Here is a 19,912-nt window from a genome sequence, read left to right on the forward strand (position 1 = left end):
GCGCGTCAGAATGCAGATAAGCGATGAAAAGCCACGTTCGATCCGCTTTGCAATATGCCGAAAAATTCGGAAGCCTGGTCGGAGAAATTTTTTTTTTTTTTCGCAGAGTGATCTAGAGCGCCACTCGTACGACCGATTGGTTTCCCGGCAATTAGCGACGTGCGTGTGTACGGATAAACCGGAAATTTGTTGGCTAAACTACTCTTGTTACCGAACTGCGGAATTTCCAAGTCGCAACTTCCGCGTATTTTCCCCGGACTGAATTACGAAGCGAAGTAATACGAAATCAATACGAGCGGGCGCATCAACAAGTGCATTCGGAGATGAAAATTGTTACTTTTGAATCTAATCATTTTTTTTTTTTATGATATTTTTAACGATGAACACGATTGAGTTAATTATGCATATAGTATAGTATAATTGAGCTTGTCGTATTTTATCGTTGGAAATATCATAAAATTACGGTTAAATTTAAAAGTAACTTATTATATACATATATATATATAATTTTTTTTTCTCTTAGAGTATAATCAACATTTTTCTTGATTCGCGAGGTGGATTTAATTCGTGGTTTTTTTTCTATTTCTTTAATTAATTCTTCAAATGATTGGAATACTGACTTCATTAAAAAAAAAAAATTGTGTAGGGCTGAAGAAAGCGCGATCATCCATTACACGCGCAAGCCCTTTCAGCTTTTTCTTCGGTTTCTTTCTTTCCATTCACCCTCTTTCCTTCTTTTTTAAGATGTTTGAGAGTGAATGGCGAGGTCAATGACGTAATTACGGAATTGAAAAGGTTACAAGATCTCTCATCAACGGCGTTTCACGGTTCTTAACTCTGATTTGTAGTATCCGTAACGCATGTATGGATTTTTTAAATTAATGCCATTTAGTTTGACGGTAAATACCTTCTGAAAAGCTTTATACGCAGAAATATGTGCAACAACTATAATGAATCGATGCACAAATCGTATATAAAATTATTTTCAAATTAAATTTAAATAATACATTTTTGCATACATATTTTTTTTTTTCACGGGGCTAGCCGAAGTCAAATACAACTAATCGATTAGATTAGCGTTCCGGACCGCATTAAGAATTTCGATAACGCGCGAAATAAGAAAAAGCTCGTAATCGTTTAACTAAACAATCGTACGATTTTTCACCGTGAAACTTATTGAAACGCGCTCGCGGCGGAAGCCGTTCGACCGGAAGGTTCACGGGACTCGATTCCATAGCGATGATCTTCTTAACCGGCCGTTCCGTAACGTGGGAAAGTCGCAGAATTGGCTACTGGCCAGAGATAGCAGCGAAAATACGATTGGACGATCATGCCGGGTTCTCAGACTTAGAGTCCCTCGAAAATGCACGGGTTTTCCTTCCTTTCTTTCGTTTTCTATTGAACGCGCAGGAGTGCTCGTCGTCACGAAATTGAGAAGGGTGAAGGAGGCCCTCGGCGGGGCGGAAGAGAAACGGAAAGAAGAAATCTCGCTTACAAAGGGAACACCGTGAGCTTTCCTCGCGAGAATATTCCTCGTGGTAACTATATTATTTCGAGCACATCTGCGCGAAAAGTAGATAGACGAGCGTCACGCGAGAATGTCGAGGCAGATGCATCTTCCGGACGATCAGGAAGCCGCGGAGCTTCCGCTCGTGGAACTATTCCTACTCTCCCACCGTAAGAAAAAAGTATGGTCGCTTGAGGGGCAGCCCAATTATATTTATAATTAACTCGGTCATATTTATTGATATAGAAGTGCCATAAAATAATGGTTGAGTCCAAAAGTGTCGCTATCGTCTCGAGTGTATTTCGCAAAAATATTTCACAAAACGCCGAAAAGATGTCGAGATCAGGTCCACCCGGGATTCTTTTCTTTCCCCGCGGAAATCGGATTTTCGGATTACCGGGGCGCTAACGTTACACAGATAATACGCGCTCGACATGTGAGGCGGGAGTCGATCCGGTCTAATCGATGGCCGCACCTCGTCGTGTAACTGCAGTTACTTACGCGAGTACTAATTTCCCAGATTAATTCGGACGACCGTTCGTGGGAGATTAATCGCGATGGAAACTCGCAAACCGGTCTACGCGAAGCGGTAACGAGCAGATCGTGTGGCGCGGCCCGATCTGCGCTAAATCACGCCGGGCGAATCGGCATTGTTGCGATAAAATATGCTCGTAAGATCGCCACGCCGGTCAAGTTTATCACGCGGTGTGTCGTGATGCGTCGCGTCGCGATAACGGATCGTCGAACGGAATTCCGCGCACAACGATGCGATTTCTGCGGGAAATTACGAAGCTGACGGGAGCTTTTTACACAAATATTCGCATTGAAATACTCCAACTATAATATATTTTTTAATAAAATAAAATGAAAAAATGAATAACCATGTCTGAAACAAAGGCGGGATCCGAATAATTTGCGTGTAACGAGAAATAACTGGGATTCGACCCATTGTTGTTCGTATATCGTGCGATTATATTTATATTGTTATTACGCGGTTATTAATTTAATTAAGAAGATTACACAGCAGCATGTACCTGCGCAATAATTAGTAATAATGTCCGATTTTAACTATAATTAATTTGGAAAATAAATTAACTATAAGATTATTTTTACGGGGAGGGGAAAGGAAAGAAAAGTAACGAGAACCATTCCTTCAACGGAATCAAATTTTTAATTAAATTATCATGCCCGTAGTTTCTAAAAACTAGTTGCGAGCATCATTAAATTTTAATATTGAGCCATGTGCTTTTGCTCGCGGGACAAGTAGATGCGCGATTTCCGCTTCGTACGTTGACACGATCGAGAAAAGTTTCATCGATAGTTACGTGCCGCGATATGTTCCGTAAAACTTATTATAAAATAAAAAAAAATTGCGTGCACGTTACATGTATAATTTCATTGTACATATTGCATATGTGCGTTTAATTTTATAACTTGTATTATTTTAATCTATTTTTATTATGTTAATTTAAAAATAATTATTCGATCGATATTTTATATTAAAGTGCAATCTTATTTGATTTGATTATCTTAAATTTTTTTCGTGTAAAATTACGTCGCCAATATAATTTAAGCAGCTACTATGAAATCACTTAAATTTAAGTAAAATTATTCGGGAAAATAGAAACTCGGAATTTTATTATTTTTGTAAAATTTTTTAATTTTTCAGAAATTAACATGTTTTATTTTTATGTCACTTGATTTAATATTGTTATATATAATGTTTTATATAAAAATTTCATTGTGGGCAGAATGTGAAAGTACAGTAATATGTATAAAAATAGTAAAAAATTATCTCGGGCCTCGAATGACTGATAGAAGCACGGTCCATTAAGAATTTTATGAAATCTCTCACATTAGCATACGGAGAAAATTTACGATGTAAAATACGATCGTGTCACATATGGCGCGATCCATTTTACTTTCGAATGTACCATCATACCATACACGTCATTGATAATGAAAGAGTTGATTGATTATACATCGTATAATTAAGTAATTTATCTTAAACTTGGCCTGTTGAATTTTTGCATCAATGTGCATTTTTCATTAAAAAAAATTGATAACTTTAATTTGACCGTTAATTGTAATTTGCTTTGTTGCGCAAAGTATTTTTTTTTTTAAAGTAAAAAATATACAACGGTATTAATCTTTTTAGAGAAAAAGAGAGAAAGGGAAAAAAAGTGAATTTTTATGTAAAATAGTTTTTATTTCAACGCCAATATTAAAGAAAATTAATTTTTTTTGTTTGCTTTTCTATGATTCAGCTGAGATTAATGAGCGTCACTCGTTACTTTTCTATTTACGTGACTGTTAAATTGCAAGAACGGAGAATTATAAGCGAGCGTAGCTCATTGCATTAAAGGGTCACACGTAAGAACGAAATCTTCTTGCAGCATTATTTTTTGCCCTTAACACGCCGTAATGAGAAACGCAAAAGCTGGAACAGACAGAGAGCATTCTCTGTTGGAACAGCTCGGAGGGAAAACGCAAAAAAGCAACAAATCCCAGATGATGTTTATGACACTCGTTACTCTCATCCAATTTCGTATTTACAGCCGTAAAAGTAAATTTATGCACATGATAATTCATAGCCGCAAAACGTAATCTCTGAAATACGGTTGAATTATAATTAATTAATAATTATTAAATGGGTAATTATTAAATTTAGTAGTTATTAAAATACCGCACGGTAATCGCGATACAGACACCTTGCATAATTAATATACTTGATACTTTCACGTAAAGAAAATTATACTCAAAAATGTAATTAAAAATATACATATAACGCATCGATAACAATAACGTACGCATGTAATAAAATAACGTATACGAACTTTTTACCGTAAATCCAGAAAATTTTAGCTTCGTCAAACTATTTTATTCGGTAATGTCAAGAATTTTGACGATTTCGTGAAAGTCGTTTGTTGAGAAAAGCTCTTCCAGCTTCGCCAGCCAGAATCAGTTTCGTTCTGCCGCCGTAAACCTTTCTCGGCAAATCTTGTGTACTATAATTTTGTTATCGAGGGCGGTAACAAAATATCGAAAGAAACATTGCGCGGTACAGTACTTAAAGACCTTCCCTTTTTTTCCCCCCCCCTATCTCGTGGTGAAGAGTTATGACGATGTACGTGGCGAAAGAGCGAAAGCTGCTCTTTCGAGAGAAGTACGTGAGGCCAATGCGAATATTGGTCTCTTCGCAGTCGGCGCCGATTTCTTCTTTAAGAAATCCCACCTTATCTCAAGACCGCAGGTAATACGATACAGAATACGCGGCTTTCAGGAATGTTACCGGATTACAGTAGATCGCGCTTTCGAGCCTGCGAGTCCAACGCTCGAGCGATGCCATCGTTATATCTTGCGACTTGACCGGGGTTCAGGTTAAAATGCCGGTTTCATCCGAGAGAATTAAAAAAAATAAATATATATGTATAAAACAATACATTAATAAACATTAAGCGAAATCAGAAATGAAAGAAGCCGCTACTTAATCTCTATTAATTTATTTTAAAAAATGTACGAATCGAAGAACAATTATAATTAACGATAAATTTATATATGTATATATTTTTTTATTATTTGTTAATATCTTTTATAATACTCGTTAAAGTATTTATTGCAAACAATTTCACCGGTAATGCGGTTATAAACTTTCTTCCTCGAAAACTCTTTTTACGGAAGCGTAATAATAAAACTTGAAAAAAAGTTTGTTAAATCCCCCGGTGGGAAACGCCGTGTAGAGATCATTCCGATATATGTATTGCGTGCGACGACGGGATATGTTACATAGATACGTTAAATGTGTTACAACATATCCTGGCGGTTTTGTCAGTATGTTCCGTTAAAGTTACCTCCTGTCGAAACTCTATAAGCTAGTCCTTTGAGTCGCGTCGTAATTGAAGGTAAGGTTCCATCAGAATATTCATGAAACGCGCGCATAAATCAATGAATACAATCGGGGCATTAAAATTAACTTGCATTATTTAACGCAATTATCGGGACTTAATCGTAACGTTAATGCCGTAAAATAAGTCGCGATTAGTATTAAAGTCTGCGTAAATTAGCAGCTTTTTATCTGCACGCGTTTCGAGAATTTTCGAAAAGGTAATTAGTTACACGCGATATTATTACATTTACTATATTTTCATTACTATTCGCACTTCATCACTTAATAGCATCGTATCACGCGACTGGCGAATAATTAATATCGCTCGCGTTGTTCATTAATCATTGTCATCCTTAATACATAAAAGCGCGAAAGGGATGTTTGAAGCATTATCTCATTATTTCTTGACCCTTTCTCTTAACATAAGTAATTGCGAAACCGAGTTTAAAAACAAAAAGAAAAAGAGAATAACGAGCGAATGTAAAATTCTGGAAGAGCTGTAAAGATTTTAGTATCTCTTAAACAATGCGTGTTTTTAAAAATTATAATTACAATCTTGCAACTGTTTTAAATAATTTTGTTTTAATTTAAGCTCCGTTTTTCCTTAATTTCAATTAAAATATAAAAGTTCTCGCAAGTTTTCGTAACGTTAAAAATTGAATACAGTTTTTCAAGTAAAATTCAGATCCGAAAGAAAGTTTTAACGTATGGTGTTACTTATATATGTATACTGTTAACGTGCAAAATTGTAAAAAGTAAAATATGCAACGTTAAACACGGATGGCGAACATAACGAGATAAATTTTGTAATAACGAAAAAAGCGGCTAGACTAGAAATAAAAAAGACGAACGGAGATAAACTTGGTATCGCAAAAACATTTTTCGAATGCTCCTTAATGAAGGTGGGAAAAAACGAGAAAAATTCGCGATGTAACATTTAACTAGTTCTACCGGAGAAAATCGGTGGAGCAGCAGTGGATGTCGAAGAATGAGAGATAAAAAATTGGAAAAGGCTCATTACGGCAACGGAAAGTATCGGCGGTCCGCCACAGTCGCGCTAATCACGCAGTAATCGCATTTTGTAATTAGCGGCTAATTCCCATTCATTTTGACCCGGCCTCGAGCCAGTTAATGAATCATATATCGTCATACATGCTGTTTATTACGAAACGGTATATTTACAAATTAAGTCTAATTCTACTTTTAAACTTTAAATTTTTCATTTTGTTCATTTAACGTTTTTATCTGTAGCTCTAGCATAAAAAAAAATTTTTTTGGGCAAAAAATGAATAAATAAAAAGCGTAAATTTTTATTTGTATATTAATAGTTTAGTTTCTAATCAATAAAAGATGTAACAGGTATAGATTTAATCATAAAATAATTGAAATATCGAGTTTGAAAAAATACTATCATAGATAAACGTAACGTAAAAATGTAAATGTACATTGCAAATCGATAGGAAAGATTCTACATATATAAATTTACGAGTGTACGTAAGTACAGTTTTATTCTTAAATTGCCGTCGTAAAATCGTTAAAGTTGAAGAATGTCACGGACTGTCAAAGACGCGATTTTAAAATGGGGTTACTGAACATGGATAGAATACCGTACCGAGCTGGCTTTAAAAGACTTTTGCAGTTTCTGCCAATCTCCATCAAGCATATGATAATGGTAGAAGATCGCAAAGACATTATAGTATCATTGTCAATTAGCGATAAAATATTAGTTAAAGAACTCTGTTTCCAAATTTTACGAAAATAATTAGTTTTGTTTAATGCAATAACTATTAATATAAAATTAATATGAAAAAAGTCGCACAATTTTCAATTAAATAGAAAAAAAGAAGAGTTTGTTGCAATATTTTATTTTTAATTGGAAAAATAAAAAATAAATTTATAAATGCATTATTATAATATTTTAGATACACGTGCGATGTTTTTGTATAAATATCGCAAGTTTTGACGACAAATCCGTGCACTGGTATTTTTCTAAATAAATCAGGGAAGACGATGAAATCGAGACTACGAGAATTTTTCGCTCGGACTCTCCCGCCGGTAGACTCGCAGGATTATTCTCTCGGTGATTGCGCATAAAAAAAAAAGAAAAAAAAGGAAAATCACTCGCGAATTTTCGTCGTCGTTCAATCGGCGATGTCAAACCCCATTCTATACGTTTTTATTTTTTTCGTCGTCAATGCTCGACCGTCGAGCGTGGATAACAAACGTAGCTCGATGCGACGCGAGTACGGGCGAGAGCGCGCGTGATTTTTCGATGGAAAAAGGCGACGAGAAGCGTGTTACACGCGAGCAGCATTCGTCAAAGTTACACAAAAGAGCGCCCAAGTTATACAAGTTCGACAGTTCCGAGAACTTGGGGGGAACTCGTTCCGCTATTTTTGCAGCACATCGCGTGTTGCGCCGAATAAATTCTCTTCCCTTCCGCGCTTCCCTATACTTCGAATAGATCGTTTTAATGCCCTCGAACGCTGATCTTCATTTATCAGGGAAAATTTCCGCGAAGAACTAGTTAAGAGTTTCGAGCGAGCGATTACAAGTTCCTCGTTTGTTTATGAATATAATTATAACGTCGAATAAAGTGTTTTTTTTTTTTTTTTCTAACTATTTTAATAACGCGCAATAGCGTGAATTTCTTGTTCTCGGTTTCGTGCGAGGGTTAAATCGTTTGCAGGTAAATCCGTAGCTTTTCAGAATCGTAACTAAAACTTTTTCCAGAAGCGTTTACGAAATTACGGCCCGCCGCTGGTTCTGGGAGACCGAAAATTCACTTCTTGCTGGTCAACAAAGCGGATTACCCATCCGAAGGAGATTTTCGTGGGAAAAAGGGGGAGGGGGGGGGTAGATGGTCAGAACGCGAACGAGACGGGAAATAAAATGAATCCCGACGGTAACTGTAATCCAGGAAACGCGACTCGGGAAAGCACCAACTCTTTGAGCTTTGAATTGATCTCCTCGTGAAAACTCATTTCTTACGCTCATTTCTTCGAGAAAACAGTGAAACAATTCGGAAACCCCTTTACTTTTCCCGAGTAAACAGTTTAAAATATGAGAACCTGCTTTTCTAGCAAGTAAAGACTTTACGGTACGAACAGTATGTTTTATAAAAGAAAATAAAAATTGAAAGTAACTAATAAATAGATGCTGATAATGTTGTTCTTTTTTTTTTTTAATAGGGTTTAATTCATTATACTCATATCTATTTATAACAAAAAAAATATGGAAGATTAAAATCAATTTATGCCAACTGTATAAAGAGATTAATTAAAAATGCAATCAATATTAGGAATATTATTATAGAAACATTATTGAAACCTAATTTGAGTTTAGAATTATATTATTTTGTTTTTGATCTATTTATGTATTTCCAGTTTGATTTACAATACTACGTTCTAGATGTTATTTTAGTCACTCTATTTCAAAAAGACAGGCGTAAATAATAAATAGATAGGAAGGTTCTCCCGTTTCTTAGCCGCGTAAACTTTATTTCATACATCACTTTTATTCTCTGTATTTACAAAGAAAGCGACTTTTATTGGCGAAAGTGGGACGCCTTCTTCATCGGTGAGTTCTGTCACATGCAAATTTCGCGCGATCTTTCTAACAATATCTCGCGCGAGATAAATTCTACACGAGTTAGCGAGCAAACGTTTCAGGGTAATTGGCGTTAAATCGTTTTTTTCTCTTTCTCTCTCTCTCTCTTTTTTTTTAATACTACGACGTAGTTTAACTCTACAACTCTCACGTTTCGAATTCACTTATACGTCTAGATTCGACCAAAATTAAAAGTAAACGTTTATCAGATCTTTACAGTAGCCGCGATACAGTTTTTTCCATTGCACGAAATTTGTGCAGTGTCGTGTATGAAAGTTAATTAATGCTACACATTCATCGATTAACGTAACCTTCTACATAGGTCTCGAATAATACTTTTTTTTTTTCTTTTTTTTCTTTTTTCGAACGATTCGAGAATGCAGCCCTAAATCGGCAGCTGCGACGCTTCGGTACTTACCGTATCGCGCGGCCGCATCTCATTATCGCGCTGCGCTACCCCGCGCTACACTTACACCGTGCTTGAATGCCGGCGATGACGAATGCCTTCCCGTACACGGCGCACGTTGCGCCTATTTCCGATGCAAATGTCGCTTTTCGCGCCGGCGACACCTAATGCGCTTACCTCGGCGGTCGTAAACACCTCGCCGGGTAGCGATCGCAACTGCAGCCTGCATCTCTCGTCGGGACATTAACGCGGCGTATGCGGTGGCGCGAAACACCCCCTCCCCCCTCCCCCTTGACGCACGAAAGAGTTAAAGTACAGGACACGATAAAAAGAGTAATTGAGACATTTATCTCACAGTCCCACAGCAGAAGTGTATCATCGAAAAAGTGAAATATAAATTTTGAAGGAAATTAAACATTCTTTCACTTGTTTGCGCAGCAATATCCATTCCTCAAAAAGTGATACCAAATTCACAAAGCTCCGTATACTTAAAGTTTTACGAATACATTTCCTTTTTTGCTGTGAACAATTTTAAGTCACCTTTTAATTGTCTCTCGTAGTATCGGCTCGGCGTTTACTTTATGTTTCTTTTAAAATTGACATAAGCGCGATCGCAAACGCGCGGTCCGGCCATTCGAGCAGGGAGTTCGTCCGTAGTTAAATGTTGGCGGTAAATGGAATAGGGCATTACGATTGTATGCCAAAGAAGAAAAAGCTCCGTCGGACGTGACGGCGATACGTGTGCAACGCGTACCTGCGACCCGAACAGAGCTGCGCTAATTAATCACGCTAAATTGCACGTACAATTATATTTTCCGCGTATAATGATACCACTTTTCAACAAGTCTCATTACGTCTATTATTAAAATGGCCCTCGTAGGATTTACAATAGCAATGAAAACACGGAATGTCGATAAAATTCAATATTGGCCAATTACGAACTTGTCGCGAAATATATTACTCGCCGGTTAATTGAATTATAAAAGTGGTACGTCTCTATACTTTGTCGGGTCAAATGACGACTTTCGCATTATTCACAAGCCTCTAGCGCGACCTACGATTATAATTACATTAGCTAAGGCCGTCAAGCGCAGAAAAGTCAGAGAAACTCGAAACGGTTGGGCCCGATGTGATTTTTACTCATGTTTATTTGAAACATAATATACATTTTCTTCTCGAGTAGCAACGCGGAAATAACGTTTTAAACTTCACAAGAGAACGTAATCGCACCGAGAGATACGTGACTGTATTTTTCTTTCGGCGTAGTCTTAACGCGTAGATATAACGATTGCCGTTTCAATTTAAATTATCAAGAAGCACGACTATAAATTTAGGTTGGAAAAAAAGTCTTGATTATTACAGCTTTTAGCACAACGCTAAAATTTGCGAAATATTTTTTTCATTTAATTAACAAAGTATATTTACCGAAATTGTTTTATCGCGGGTAAAATTGTTTTAAAAAGTTTATTATAAAAATCGGTATCTTAAGCATTTATTTTCGAGTCACATCGCGCATTGCGGTTAATGGTCGAGAACGTGGCCGCGCTGTTGGACGACGGTGTGGCATAACGATTATTTCTTCTGACTTATGTGCACCGGTAACCTTGGTGCAGCCCTCCATTCAAAAAGAAAATATTCTTACATCGACATTTTATATCGCGACGACGTTGCGACTAACGCTGCTCCCGGCGAAAAATATAAATTCGAGTTATTATTAATATTATATTAAAATACACGCGCTTTGAAATTTGCGTCGATAATTTTCGAACGATCTCAAATAAATTGAATTACAAAACGGCAATAATTTAGTCGCGCATTTTGTTAGAAATTAAAATCGTTGTGTCAAGTTTGTAAATTTATGCGCTCTTTTTAATTTTCTTTTTATTTTATTGCAAATATGCAGTTTAATTTTTAAAACGTTTGACTTATCGTTGCCTCTCTTTCCGCCTCTTTCCTTTCGAATTTTGACTTCATTTTATCGTCGTCTAATAAAATTTTATCCATTTTATTTCTTTACTCTGTCTACTCGGGTAAATGTGAAATTTTCTCAAGGATCTCGTCTGTTTCATGCTATCGGTCATGGTCACTCCTCGCCATCCATCTACTTCTCGTTGTTTTATTTTTATCCCGTGGAATATGTTAGGACCGATGAAACAATATTTCTTACGATATTATACAAGTCAAAAGTCAAGTTTTATTATATTTTACCGTTTCTTATTTTTCTAATAAATGGGTACATTAAGCATGCGTACGTAAGCCAATTGCAATATTATTAATTCAAAATGACAAACTACGCTTAGCTCTCGAGTTCAATTTTTATAAATCAACGTTCGAATATTATTAGATTTTCGCTTATATCATAAATATAAAAGAAATTAAATTTAAATTAGCAGCTAATTTAAAAGAATTAATGATAAGCAATTGATTTAAGAATACCGGCGTTTTAAGGATAAATTATGCAATATAACGTAAATGAAATTAAAAGTATATAAATCAAATATTCCATAATAATAAATAATAGTTTAATCGTAAATCGAAATAGATATAGATGGAACAGTAAAAGCAGAAATAGATGGAAATCTAATTTTTCTGAACTTAGTTATTTTAGAGTATGACATATCCGTTAAATTAATTAAAACTATTAAAATAATAACTTAATGAAAATTTAAATAATCTTAAAATAATTGAGATATTAAAATAACAGTTTAATAAAAACTTAAATAATTGTTGATAAAACTACGTTAGCGTGGTTTAAATGTGCAGCTTACTGATAAATCACGAGATAAGGATCGCGTCGTGGCGCGTTTCGTGATATAAATAAAATTCTAAAAGACTACTTTCGTCACAGTGTCAGTTCTGTGATGACGCTATTATTCTCCCATCGCAAGCCGCCAACACAATGTTTACAGGATGACCCGTCGGACTTCGTTTTATTATAAACATCACCCAGTTATTATAGTCGAAAGAGATTATATTGGCTACGTTGACCCGTGGGGCGTCGGGCTTAATCTATCAGCAAGAAGATCGAGCACCTGAATACATTAACCTCTTTAGTATTAACCTTTTATTTTATTTTTTTTTAACCGCACATTAGCGTACATTTTATTGCGCAATCTGTGCGCGATAATTCTAGCTTAACGAAGAATAAACTTTAGACGTTATATGATTAATATTAATTAATATATTATGTTACTATGTTGTTGATTGATTGTAGATCCATTTAGTTTCGTAATAAAATATAAAATAATTGAAGTACCTACTCTCGTCGGATAAATAATCTTGGATTAGCCGAAGGAAACTCCAATTTTTATCGAGGAAAAATAATTTTATTAAAAAAAATAAAATTGAAAACTTGAATTACTTATACATAAGTTTTAAAAGAATTATGTATAGTCAGATATAATAATGACAATGTCGTTAAAAGATTCGACATTTTAGACTCTTGAACGTCAAAATTAATTAATTAAATTAATTTAAGTATATCGTAATTGCATTAGTGACAATTACATTTATAATCTTCTCACATCTGTACCTGGCACGATTTTTTAATTATTTCAGCAAAGCTTTCGCCGTCCGCGAATAGGTTATAATTTTGCGAGATAATCGCGATTAAGAATATTTAATTACGGACCGGTTATAGATGAATCGATTTTACTTCTCTCGACTCGCTTGATTACGCATTCCCTCGTGAGGCGAACGGTATATTAAATATTGTCATAGGGTTACTATCATTGATATCGACAGTTCTCGATTTTATTGGAAGCCCGCAATTGCCCGCGCTGAAAACGCTCAGTATTTTATACCGCGCGGTAGTTACCCGAAGAACAGTGAGCGACAACGAGAGCGAGGGACGAAGAGAGAAGGGAGAACGGAATGAATGCAGATGGTTCTGTGGCATCCCGGCGACACAGCGAAACGTGATATCGCATATCGATTCTAAAATCCCTCGTGTTTCCTCCAGCGTAGTCTCGATTAATCCTACGTCCAGCGGTTTCCGAGAAAGTTTTTTCAATATCCAAAATGAATGTTACGAGAGCAACAATATGTTACATCGAAACATCATAAAAGTTTTTTCAAATTTATCGCACAAATTTATTAGAGTAATTAAATTAAAAAAAAAAAAACGCTTAAGTTTATTTATTTATTATTTTATTATTATTTTTATTTTTTTAGTAGTACGTCATATGCTTATTGCTATTTTTTTTTTTTTTTTTTACTACTTAAGAAAGAATTTTAAGAATTGTTGTGCATGTGGTGTCAGGCAATGCATATTCCGTGGGGAAAAGAATGCTCGCTGTCAGGTTTGTGGCAGAGTAGCGGCTAGGTCATTTTTGAAAATGCTGTTGATATTCCGCGGTATTAAAAGATATACAAAAATATAATACTTTTTAAAAATAAAAACTGCACGAGTATATGTATAAAAAAAAAGACGAGAAAAAACTTTTCCATTTTTTAAAATAATTAATATCATCTCAACTTACAAAAAAAAAGAAAAAAGAAAAGAACAGCAAATTTAAAATATAATATAAGAATTAAATTGTTAAATATATTTATATTTAATTAATAAAATATAGAGAATCTTGCAACGAATTATTTTCTTCATAAATAATAACAATAAAGTAAAACGAAAATCGATGCACATGGATTCCACGCAATCCATCAGTGCGTTTCAGTTTTAGACGTGTACCATCTCCTGACAGAATACATCCTTCATGCAAGCGTATCTTACGCTACATCTCAAAGATAATATAGTAGCACTAAGAAAGAGACACAGTACACGCGGGAGCAATTCTGTCTCAAAGATATTCGAATTTCGGGGAGTTCATATGCGTCCCGTATGTATAATATCGGTGCATCGGTAAGATAGTTCTTAAATAATCCTTAATCTTTTAAATCTCTAAACAACTTTTCCGCCATTTCGCATTTTCTCTTCCGTGTCAATTACAGAATATTCAGTTTTTAATCTTACGGAAACACGCGTAATTCCTTGAATAAACATTAATATAAAATTATGGTTGACAAATAATGAGATAAAAATTAGTTTAATTTTTCCCCCCTTTTTTTTTTTTTTTGTTAATTAGTTAGAAATTTCAAGTCTCTTTGATCAACTGAAATATGATCTTCTCTTTCGAGTAATATTATAATTACGCGGATAACACGAGGATTTCTATATTAAGTGGTTTGCATATTCTTATCATACAAAGAGAACTACACGTAACTGACTTTCGTGTAACACACCCTTAAACGCGCATGTAGCTTGAACAATGTAATGTAACGCATAATAATACGCGCATAATGGCGTTCGAAATTTAGCTTAGAAATCATAGCAGCGACAATGGACGCGGGATTGCGTTCCTTAATCTCTAGGAATGAAAGAGGTCATCGCGGGTAGGGGAGGGAGGGGGGAGGGAGGTTTAATAATTAATCGGCTTTGCCGTGAAGAACCACGTGGACCGAGCAAAATAAGCTTTATCCGCGTTTCAAGCGACGAGCGTACACAAAGCCGAGAGAGAACGGTCCTCGGTTAGGTTGAATTCGCGATGAGCAGGTCGGCTTTGACCGCGTTCCGCATCAGAGTAGTGAAAATGCCGCGATTGTCATTAAAGGAAACATCGGGGGAACTGCATTTAACCGGCGTAAAACGCCACCTGCGGATCTTCAAACAGGCCGATGAAACGCATTTGAAATTCCAACCCGCCGCTCCGCAGTTGCTCTCGCGTCAAACGCGAGAGGCAAAAAGAAAACACTTATTTAGTTTGTCCTGATATTTGTCAAAATATCGGACAACAATAACATTTCGCCCGTTTCTATGAATAACAGAACGCACGGGGTGCGCGTCATCGAAGCAAACGTGTACGCGAGTTTAAACGCGCAAATGAGTTTAGAATAGAAACATTTTCTATTTTGATACTAAAGGAAAATATATAATGCGTGTTAGATTTTTCGCATTTTATTGAAAACTTTGCAAGACATTCGCCGGTGCCGTTCGCGACGAAGGTAACGCGTGTCAGGAATTTGTGCACCGGACGTGTCGCAAAATACTTAAATCCCGAGTACGAGGTCGGGCTACTTACCGAAATGCCGTAATTCGCGTATTTACATGCATTGAATTGCAAATTATAATTCCGCGAGCTGAATCCCGCCGTTCGCGTTTTGTGTAAGAGCACCCGTGCTGATAATTACAAAGTTACAGCTCGCTGCCGAACTTACATTGTTAATCCCGCTGAAACGATGTTGTTTAAAAGTACACCGCGTTCGAAAGCGACTGCTTAGATGTTTCTAATTGGGGTAACATTTTTCACCGCAATTAAATGGGTATTTAATTTTTAATTAATAAACTCCGTAATAGATCTATTACTTAAATAATTTTGTTTCGATTTTGTTACTCTAACTCGGTTTCATTCACCAATTTTCGTGAAAGCTCTCGTTTTCCTTCATCGATCTGTTGAAACGACGGCAATTATCATCAAAATCGAAGTGTGCCCCGTTAAAGTAGCTCGCGAGCAGCCGCTCGTATAACGAGAATGCGGTTAAGAAGCGATAATTAAAAGGAATATTAGCGGCACATTCGCTCGAAAGTTCGCGCCGAAGATTTTAACCTACCGTTAGTTTAATCGCTTTTATAATAGAAAGGAATTCCTTAACGGTCCGCGAAAAGAGGCGTAACAGTTTCGCTGACTATTTTGATAATTAAATTACTGCGGGCTTTCGTTATTTCGCGTAGGAATACGTTTTCCTAACATTGCAGGAACTAGAAAACTTGGTTCCGTGAACGCGACAAGCCCGAGAACGCGACGAGAGTGCGTGGGAGACGTGTTTATATTTGTATCGCGGATACTTGCACTAATTTCATTTCTCCTGGCAATACCGTCGCCGGCTGACAAGTTTCCCTTTGCTCGGCGTATAAAGTTCGAGCGCGCGCAGGGAAGTTGAGCGATAAATTCCGCACAAAGAGATACCGCGGGACTCACGCGATTCTTAAACTCCAACGATATTGTCGGCGTCGCGTGAAAATTTACGACCCGGAATCCGCGCCAAAAAGTACAACGATTAATTTAGGCAACTAGCATTCGCATCACGGTGAACTTTAACAAAAAGATTTTTATCTTTGCGCCGCGCGATAGATAATAATTATAATCGAGGTCAATGTATTAATATGTATTAAAAAAAAATTATTTGTACCATGAGATTGAAAGAAAAGAAAAAAAAAATACCGTTCGAGAATTACTTTTTCATTAAATACAAATTTCGTAAATGTAACATTTCGTAATGTATCAAAATTTTCATATCAAAATAACACTTTGTAATGTGGCGTATTGAAATAAGATAAGCGAAATTTTCCTACGTTATATGTGCATCGTTAAAACGGGGAATATATGTTAAGCGGCAGAATGCTTGGCCCTCTCTTTCTCTCTTTCTAGGGTAGTAATGTATCCCTTTTGTACATTTGTTCCATTTACATCCATCGCGCGTTTCATGAACGGGAAATGCAACGATGACGCAACTTGCAGCCGAGCGTTTATATGCGACCGGAAGACACATTCATGTGTAAAAAAAGGTCCCAGTAAAGCACGTGTGACGCGGAATACGCCGCGGCTTTATACGCAAGAGCGTGATTATAATAACACTATAAATATGACGTTGAAGTTATATGTATTTTACTAGTTAAATGCGTTTTATAGCGGGAAAAAGAGAAATAGAAACAAAAAAAAAAAAAGAAAAATGCGTTAAATAAATACCAAAAAGGAGTTTAACTTAAAACTGATTTTTTTTTTCTGCGTTCTCATATTTTATTAATAACTGAAAAAAAATCAGAATAAAAACAGCACCTTCCCATAAAATTGCAAACCGTAAATATTAAATAAAATTAATTAAAATATTGAATTAACTAAATAGGTACGTTTTGAGTATCTGCGAGTCGGAATATGTGTCGCGATTAAATAAAATGCCGTTAAAAAAAAATTTTTTTTTTTTACCTGAAGCTGTGAAAGGATTTCAAATATCAAATGTATGTAAAACTAATTTCTCGCCGGCGTCGATTGCCGGATCATATTTTCTCATATCGACATCTTAATTCGCCGCGCTGGTTTTTGATCATGCGATCGTTAAGGATACTCGTAATTCACACGTATGCACAACGATTAAGCTACGTGCCGTGCTTGCGAATCGTTTTACACTCGAGCGTTTTGCTAAAGGGACGCGCGGCTTTACGCTGCCGCATAAATGCGTAACTTCGCGCGTAGCGTCATTGCAAAATGAACAAGCTAGGGAACGGAGTTCGGGAATCGATATTCGAACTAAGCTTCCGCTTACAAACACGTCGATTCTCGTTTTTACAAAGCTGACCGTGGTTTTCGGAGAAGAAATATTTTTAGTACGTTTCTCCCTTCACGTTTAAGTTTTATGGAGAGAAAAAAACAGCAAGGTTTTCCAAATGGATACACAAAAGTCGTATAAAATGGAAAAATAACGTATATCGCGCGTTATCATCTTTTTATTTTGTACAATTCCACGTTTTTATCACTTGCTAAGAAAAGTTATGTCTCATCTTAATCGGTCTAAATCTAAAAAAATGTTCCAACGCAACCACAGACTTGTGCAACGTATTTTAATTTGTCTTTACTTCTTTTTATTTATTAATTTTTTTTTTTTTTTTTTAATTAAGATATATACATATGTATGATAGAAATGTTTGAACGCAAAGTGTAATTCGAATTAATCCGTGAATGTGTAGTAATATAATTTAACAGTGTTCTCGCAATTGCACTGGAGATCGAATTGAAAGGGCGAAACCGCTCGAAGCCACAAATTTTAGAGAAGCATGTCAATCAGTAATTAACTCGTATTCCCCATTAGTTGGGTCTAATGCCAAATGCGCGCTGGCTATTTCACCATTAATAGCTGGCGGCATCTACAACGTAGAATTAGTCGGTGCAGATCAATTAAAATTATAAATCCCGCGTACGTTTAGCTTCCGTTCTTTCCGGTTAAAGTTTAATTGCTCTTCTTGCACGTTTCAACGCTTTCCGACCCCTTCGTGTTTTCACTTTCTTATAACGCACTTACAAAAAGGGGCAAACGCGGGAACTTCACATTTTTACTAATTCACATATTTTAAAAACCAAACGAAGAAAAATGGCAGTTGCTTTAAACTACGAATACTAACTTTTGTAATAAACATTCAAAATTAATCGAGCTCCGCGAAGTTGTACTTTAAAGATGTTAATAGGTAATAAAGTCTTATTTGCCAACGGTTTTTGAATCGACTGCAGTGCGGTCGTAATGTAAAGCCACGCTTGATTACCAACTTTAAATTATCGATTAAAATTATATCAACGCATAAATTTTCTGATTTTCACGCATTACCGGTTGATAAATCTCGGCAATTATTTTTATTCCAGTATATCGTTTTGTACTGGCTCTGTTTTTCCCCAACTTGCCATCTCGTAAAAGGCACTCGCATTCGTTAGCGAATCGATCCAAAGAATCAAGCGCCATTAATCCACGCTTGTCGCAGATGCCGCGCAGATTTTTAAATCGTACGCTTGGAAAGAGGGCGAAGGTTAGCGTGATCTCGCAGATGTGGTACTTAGGAAAAACATCTCGAGGAGCAAAGAGACAGTCACTCGGTCACTGTCGACTACGCGATGCAGATTATTTGCGCGCGGGACGCGAATCCTGTATTTTCGCGACTTTAGAGACATTTCAGAGCCCTTCGAAATCGTAGTAAACCCCTTCAGCCCTCACGAAGATGGTCCAATCGACGTTTGAGCACTACGCGATCTTAATCACTCCACGCGCAGCGCGCGTCGAAGTATCAGTCGAATTTACATCGCAAGAAATTCTAATTACGATCACGTAGTCTGTGTATTAATATTACATCCGTAATACGCGATATCTACGTTAGACGTGCGGAGCATTTGAAATAGTCGGCCGATGCCACATTTAACTCGCTATCGTAGTATCGGCTCGGCGCGAAATTCGCTCCGATTATTACGCTAAAAAGCGCACCTCGCGTAATCAAGCGAGAGACGAGCCCCTCGCGATTGTTACAGCCGATGTATTTAATGCGCGGTGTTAATGAGCCACTTGTTTGGAACGTAATTGAATGTAAGCTTACGTTGAATTACTAGCGACTACGTCCAATCGAGATGGAATCGTTTCCCCATTCAGAAGACTCGAGTTTCTTAAAGAGGTTCGTTTTCGTTGAACGGCTCTTTATTTTTTTTTTTTACTTTTTTTTTATAAAGAGTAAAATAAAATAAATAAAGAATGCTAGCTGAAATGAATTTCTTAATATCGAAATGTCGATTCACGCTCGTCGGAAATAAATTGCATAAATAAAGGAAACTGAAGAATGTCACAAATTATTTTAGAACGCTTTATATTCTGCATATTTTAAAAGAATCTTCGAAGAATTTTTGAGTGGTGGGTAAACGAAAACTGGGATTACTTTCACATAAACTCCAAGTTCTGTGAAATGTACAAATTTGGTTGACGTCGT

The sequence above is a fragment of the Cardiocondyla obscurior genome, linkage group LG09, assembly GCF_019399895.1.
Source record: "Cardiocondyla obscurior isolate alpha-2009 linkage group LG09, Cobs3.1, whole genome shotgun sequence".
NCBI classification, from domain to species: Eukaryota; Metazoa; Arthropoda; class Insecta; order Hymenoptera; family Formicidae; genus Cardiocondyla; species Cardiocondyla obscurior.